Below are 6,739 nucleotides of genomic sequence, written 5' to 3'. Positions count from 1 at the left end.
TTCTGGGAATTTTTCAGTTTGTGAGACTAATTTTTATAACTTTCCTGTCTCATCTTTTCTCTGAATCTGATAATTACATCATTTATTCCTCTCACAGCTGTCAACAGGCTGTTTTCTATCTGACATAGATTTAGAAAACAGATAATTTAGAAATGGGATTGGGATTAGAGTGACTATTTTAGGTTCTGATTCAGAGTCTGAGAAATTCCCTTACAGATGAGTTAATAAGCTTTAGTGCATGGATTCTGTGAAATTTATTTTGATTGCAAAGGTCTTTTTTGCTTCCTTTTTTCTTAGCTTTCCTGAGCAGAGATTTAAGAGAATGGATTTGAAGACTGAACTGGTTTTAAATCTTTGTTTTGCCATTTTATTGGCAACCAATAAAATAGTCCATATTCTTTGTTCTCTAAATCTATCACATATATTACATGATATCACAAAATAAGGTGATATCTCTAAAGCATCTATCTCTAAGCACTCAAATTTGTGGATATTGTCTTTTTTATAATATATAAAGAAGCTCATTAATATCAAATTATTCTCTGGTGACATCTAAGTAGGAAAAATAAAATCACTACAAACAATAGAAATTGTACTGGTTAGATAAGATATGTAATGCATGTTAGGAAAAAAGAGAATGAAGAACAAGTGTGGAATTGGTGGCAGGTCAGAGCAGAAGAAATGGCATCACTGACTCAATGGACATAAGTCTGAGCAAACTCCAAGAGATAGTGAAGGACAGGGAAGCCTGGCATGCTGCAGTCCATGGGGTCACAAAGAGTTGGACACGACCTAGTGACTGAACAGTAATAACAGAGATGAAGTATTTCAAGAAAGCCAATAAAGAAAACCCCCACATTCCTGGTGAGACAAGGTGATGCCAGAAGGGTTATACCATCAAGAGAGTACTGAATGGGGACTTAAGCACCACCCAGCTCAGAGTTCTCAAATATTATCACCACTAAGCTTTTCTTTTATTATTTTTTCCTCCACTGACTCTCTTGAATTAATCTGTTTCACCAAGAGCTCTGATGTCCCAGTGAATTAACTCATGTGTGGGGGAACAGAGTCTGGAGAGAAGAATACTTTCTCCTCTTTTTCCTGTCCAGAAGAATGAAGAAGGGTTGGGTGGGGCTTCAGAGATTGTAAAACAGTGGTCGAAAGCATGTGTTCCCTAGCTTTCAACTTGGCTAGGGTCCATGGCTTTATCTGGGCTTTATGGGGAGAAGCATTCTCCTTCATTCTGTGCTGAATCTGGCTTCACCTAAGTGTAACAAAAACTACAGGGTATACAAGCTTATCAGCAACTCAAGGGTCCTGAAAGTCAAGCAGACAACCTCATGGGCCTGGTGGACCTTCCTAGATAGTGTCTGCAACCAAGGTGGTGGTGCTTACAATCTCGGATTTGCAGAGGGGAGTTATCATCGAGTTGATAGGAGGGCAAAAAGGAGTACACTGCTTTGTGGGTATTTGTATACTCTCCAGGTACTCTCAGAAGTAACTATGGGAGAAATGATTAAGGAGGTACCTGATAGTTATACAGATGAGGGGGATGTGTCAGATAAATTTTGGATTAAATGATAGAGTCATTTAAATCCACAGAAGGATGTGGTCCCAAGATTTTTGCATTATGTAGATAATTTACAAATTAAAGCAAAAATAACCAAATGTATTAGTCTAGAGCCAAAGTAATAATCAGTCTAGGGCCAAAGTAATAATAATAATAATAATAAAAACCAAACCACCTTACCTGCCTCCTGAGAAATCTGTAGGGAGGTTAATAAGCAACAGTTAGAACTGGACATGGAACAACAGGCTGGTTCCAAATTGGGAAAGGAGTATGTCAAGGCTGTATATTGTCACCCTGCTTATTTAACTTATATGCAGATGATATCATGAGAAATGCTGGGCTGGATGAAGCACAAGCTGGAATCAAGATTGCTGGGAGAAATATCAATAACCTCAGATATGCAGATGACACCACCCTTATGGTAGGAAGCGAAGAAGAACTAAAGAGCCTCTTGATGAAAGGGAAACAGGAGAGTGAAAAAGTTGGCTTAAAGCTCAACATTCAGGAAACTAAGATCATAGAATCTGGTCCCATCACTTCATGGCAAATAGATGGGGAAACAATGAAAACAGTGACAGACTTTATTTTTCGGGGCTCCAAGATCACTGTAGATGGTGATTGCAGCCATGAAATTAAAAGATGCTTACTCCTTGGAAGAAAAGCTATGACAAACATAGACAGCATATTAAAAAGCAGAGACATTACTTTGCTGACAAAAGTCCATCTAGTCAAATCTATGGTTCTTCTAGTAGCCATGTATGGATGGGAGAGTTGGACTATAAAGAAAGCTGAGTGCTGAAGAATTGATGCTTTTGAACTGTGGTGCCGGAGAAGACTCTTGAGAGTCTCTTGGATTGCAAGGAGATCCAACCAGTCCATCCTAAAGGAAATCAGTCCTGAATATTCATTGGAAGGACTGATGCTGAAGCTGAAACCAATACTTTGGCCACCTGATGCGAAGAACTGACTCACTTGAAAAGATCCTGATGTTGGGAAAGACTGAAGGCAGGAGGAGAAGGGGACGACTAAGGATGAGGTGGCTGGATGGCATCACTGATACGATGGACATGAGTTTGAGCAAGCTCCGGGAGCTGGTGATGGACAGGGAAGCCTGGCGTGCTGTAGTCCATGGGGTAGCAGAGTTGGACATGACTGAGTGACTGAAAGTAATAATTATTAAATTATATATTTTTGCTAATAATTATATAATTATGTCTTTAGAAATGTGATGTTTTGGCTAACATATGCATAGGCCATTTATATTTCCCAGATCTTTGTGATTATACTTTATTTATTTTTTTATGTGATTACATTTTAAACTCTCTCAGGGGTCTAAGGACCTTAAATTGGGAATAGTGATATAATTCATCTTTTTCCATTCAGACAGGGATAAATGAGGCCTGGAGTGATAAAGTTAGTATTGGAACTCAGCTCTCTTTCTAACTCAATGTTTTTCTATTCTTATTCTCTGTTCCTCTCAGTCAATTTTAAGACCACTAGCCCATAGCCATCTGTTACATAGATGGGAACTCAGCAAACGTAAAGAGCAATTAGTGAATTGCAAAGTAGTCACATTTGCTGGTAGTCCATTACATCCTAGAGATAAAGCACATTGGAGTTTTGGGTGGAACTGAGGAGAGAATGGTATCTCAGACTTGCGGCAGAATGTCACCTTGCTTAAAAACTGGGGAAAGTAAAAATTCAGTGCATGCTTAGCACTACTTAAGAAGCCACAGTACACATCTCAGGAGAAGAAATTTCCAGCATGGTGGCATAGAGGCTGTAGCAAGTAGCCTAGCGAGAGTATTGATGAGCTTAGGCAGGAGGGAGAGTGAAGGGGATCTGGCATCTAGTCCCATGGAGTCTCAGAGAGGTTGGTCATCTAGGCTGTCCAGCAGAGGGCAGTCACGGCTTGGTTTGTCTCAGACACCCCAAGCTTTCACAACTTGGTCTGAGCTAACTCTAGGGTCTCAAGCATGGGTAGGGCCACTCTCTGTCTTCTGCAGGAGTCTTCCCCAATCCATAGAGAGGAAAAAGGCTTTTTATCAAGGTCTCAAATTTCAGAGAGGACCCTGGAAACCTAGCTACATTTTCTCTTTCAGGGCACAGAACTGAGGATCCATCCACAAAGGTTTTCTTTTGGTTTCCCTGCTCTCAAGTTTGACCAGTTATCTCTTTAGACCCTGTCTGTTCAAAATGCAGTGTGTTAGACAAAGGTTTGACTGAAATTATCGTTGCTTAACTGAAAATTTCTTGCAAGAGAGAGGAAATATAGATGATTAAATGTAGAAAACCTAAAGTATTTAAGAGATTTCAGAAATGTATAAGAAAAAAAAAAAAAAAACCTACTTAAGGGACTTCAAACACCTAGAAGGCAGCTACTTGTATCAATTATTTTACTAGAAATTCTTGATAATAAAGAGTAGCAGAATACACCACCTCAGAATGTGCCCTTTAGTATACTGATTATTTTGAACTGTAGACACTTGAGAAATGGCAACTGTACAGACACGCTCTCTCTGAACTACCCTTACAAACTTAAAGACAGATCCTCCAAAAGAAACTAAATTGTCATAAATCCTCTTCTGAGGAGTTTCATTACAGGAGACACGCAGACAAACTTTGTCACTAACTATCATACCCTCAACCTATTCTTCTAAGGGACCATTCACTTTTCCTAAAAATCATTTACCCTGCCCTAAAAGGTCTATTTTCCCTTTCCCTTTTCCCTATGATGATATGTAAGCCTGAATTCTAACCTACCTCAGAGAAACGCACTTTTTTCCCCTGGGTTTCTCCTGTGTATTCATGAAGTATACATACTAATAATCTGCTTGCTTTTTTCTTGTTAATCTATGTTTTACTAAAGAGGTCTCAGGTAAGAACTCAGACAGATAGTGGAAAAATTCTTTTTCCTCCCTTAGAATAATTTACTCAAGTCCATAGTCTACAACTCTTTTGTTAATTTACTCTGTACTCTGTATTTAATAATAAGAAAATGAAATGCTATTCCATTCTTACTAATAGCCAAGTCTTAGATCATTATGTGGCATAAATATTTTAAATTAATTGTTTCTTTCTCTTTTCTTTGGGTTTCAAAGTGTGATTTGGGATTCAAAGGGTGTTTTAGCCAAATTATCCACACTATTTTTCTGTCCCTACAGGGAAGTTGTTTCAAGAGACTTAACCTCCCAATAAACTGCTGAGTACTTTTTCTAATAAAGTTTTACCTACTGCATTCTTTTTGTAAATCGAAGTATAGTTGATTTACAATGTTGTGTTACCTATAGAATTCTTTACTGTGTACTTTTTGGACATATTTTCATGATGGATGTAAAGTTACTAGTTACTGATATTATAACAAGTGAAGTACTCTTTGGTTCTAAGTTGTTCTCAAAGATTCATCATCCAATTCTAGTGTATATGTGTGTGTGTGTGTGTGTGTGTGTGTGTATTGGGGGTGGGGGATGTTTCCTCAAATTATCAAACAATTCTGGTGACCTACAATTCAACTCAATTCTGACACTCTCTACCTGGAGACAGTCCAAGTCCAGGCTGCCACCTATCTTTCTGACCAACCAGCTATAGATCAGAGGTTCCAGTGACCCCCTCCTTGAGTTTGATTAATTTGCTAGAGCAGCTCACAGAACTCAGAGAAACATTTTACTTACTAGATTACTGGTTTATTATAAAAAGATACAACTCAGGAATAGCCAAATGGAAGAGATGCATAAGGCAAGGTAATGGGGAAGGGCACAAAGCTCCTATGTGCATTCCAAGTTCACTAACCTCCTTGAAACTTCATACGTTACCAATCTGGAAGCTCTCTGATTCTCATCCTTTTTTGTTTTTCTGGAGGCTTCATTACATAGACAGGATTCAATCACTGGCCATTGGTGATTGAGCCAGCTTCCAGCCCCTCTTCCTTCTCTGTTGTTCATTTGCTAAGTCGTGTCTGACTCTTTGCAACCCCATGGACTGCAGCATGCTAGGCTTCCCTGTCCTTCACTACCTCTTTGCTCAAAGTCATATCCATTGCGTTGGTTTTGCTATCCACCCATCTTTATCCTCTGTCACCCATTTCTCCTCCTGCCCTCAATCTTTCCCAGCATCAGCCAACGAGTCGGCTCTTCACATTAGGTGGTCAAAGTATTGGAGCTTCAGCTTCAGCACCAGTCCTTCTAATGAATATTCAGTGTTGATTTCCTTTAGGACTGACTGGTTTGATTTCCTTGCTGTCCAAGGGACTCTCATGGGAAGCCTTTCCTTCTCTGTGTGTGCATGCTAAGCCATCACTTCAGTCGTGTCTGACTCTTGGCTACCCCATGGACTGTAGCCTGGCAGTCTTCTCTGTCCATGGGACTCTCCAGGCAAGAATCCTTCTCTGAGTGAACCTCTAATCACATGATTAGTTTCCCTGGCAACCAGCCCCCATCCTTAGGTTTTGGTCCAAAACCCACCTAAGGAACAGAACAAAAGACACCTTTGAATCTCTCATCACTTAGGAAATTCCAACAGTGTTAGCTCAGTGCCAGAAACAGGATGAAGATAAAATATTTACTTCTTACAGACTACAGCAACCTAATCAGAAATTTGAGTCCACAATCTCCTTCCTAAATCTGCCAATTCCTACATGAACCTTGGTTTAATGATTCCCACTGATGGATTCATTTGGCAGAAGCAAGTTTATATACTTCCAATTGGATATGAATATATTCAATGCAATTTTCATTTCTTTTATGAGGAGACATTTTGTCCATTCTTGTAAGAGAATAAATAAAATTATTTTCCCTACCCTGAGAAGAAGAAGAGAATAGCCATTATATCTCTAAGGCCTGGGCCCTTCTTACTTGGAGACAGGGTGTGACATATTGAAGATTAAACACTCTGAAGATGGCTGTATCAGTATGTTTATTCAGTCTCACATGCTTTTCTTACAAGGTGATTGACACTCCTCTCAGTGGGATTTATGTTCTCTTGCTCCCTCTCTCCCTAGAATCTGGGCCTTGACTAATGGGTATCTCAGTAGCAATGGTATGAGATATGCAATGCTAAATCATAAAAAGGATGGAGTTTCTGCCTCTCCCTCTCATCATAAAGGAATACAGGATTGTGTGCCCAGATGGAGGGGCATTGAAGGAGTGGGCTGATAGCTACAAACTCGATGCC

Source organism: Dama dama, chromosome 17, assembly GCF_033118175.1.
Source record: "Dama dama isolate Ldn47 chromosome 17, ASM3311817v1, whole genome shotgun sequence".
Classification (NCBI taxonomy): Eukaryota; Metazoa; Chordata; class Mammalia; order Artiodactyla; family Cervidae; genus Dama; species Dama dama.
Note: the sequence above shows the minus strand (reverse complement) of the source record.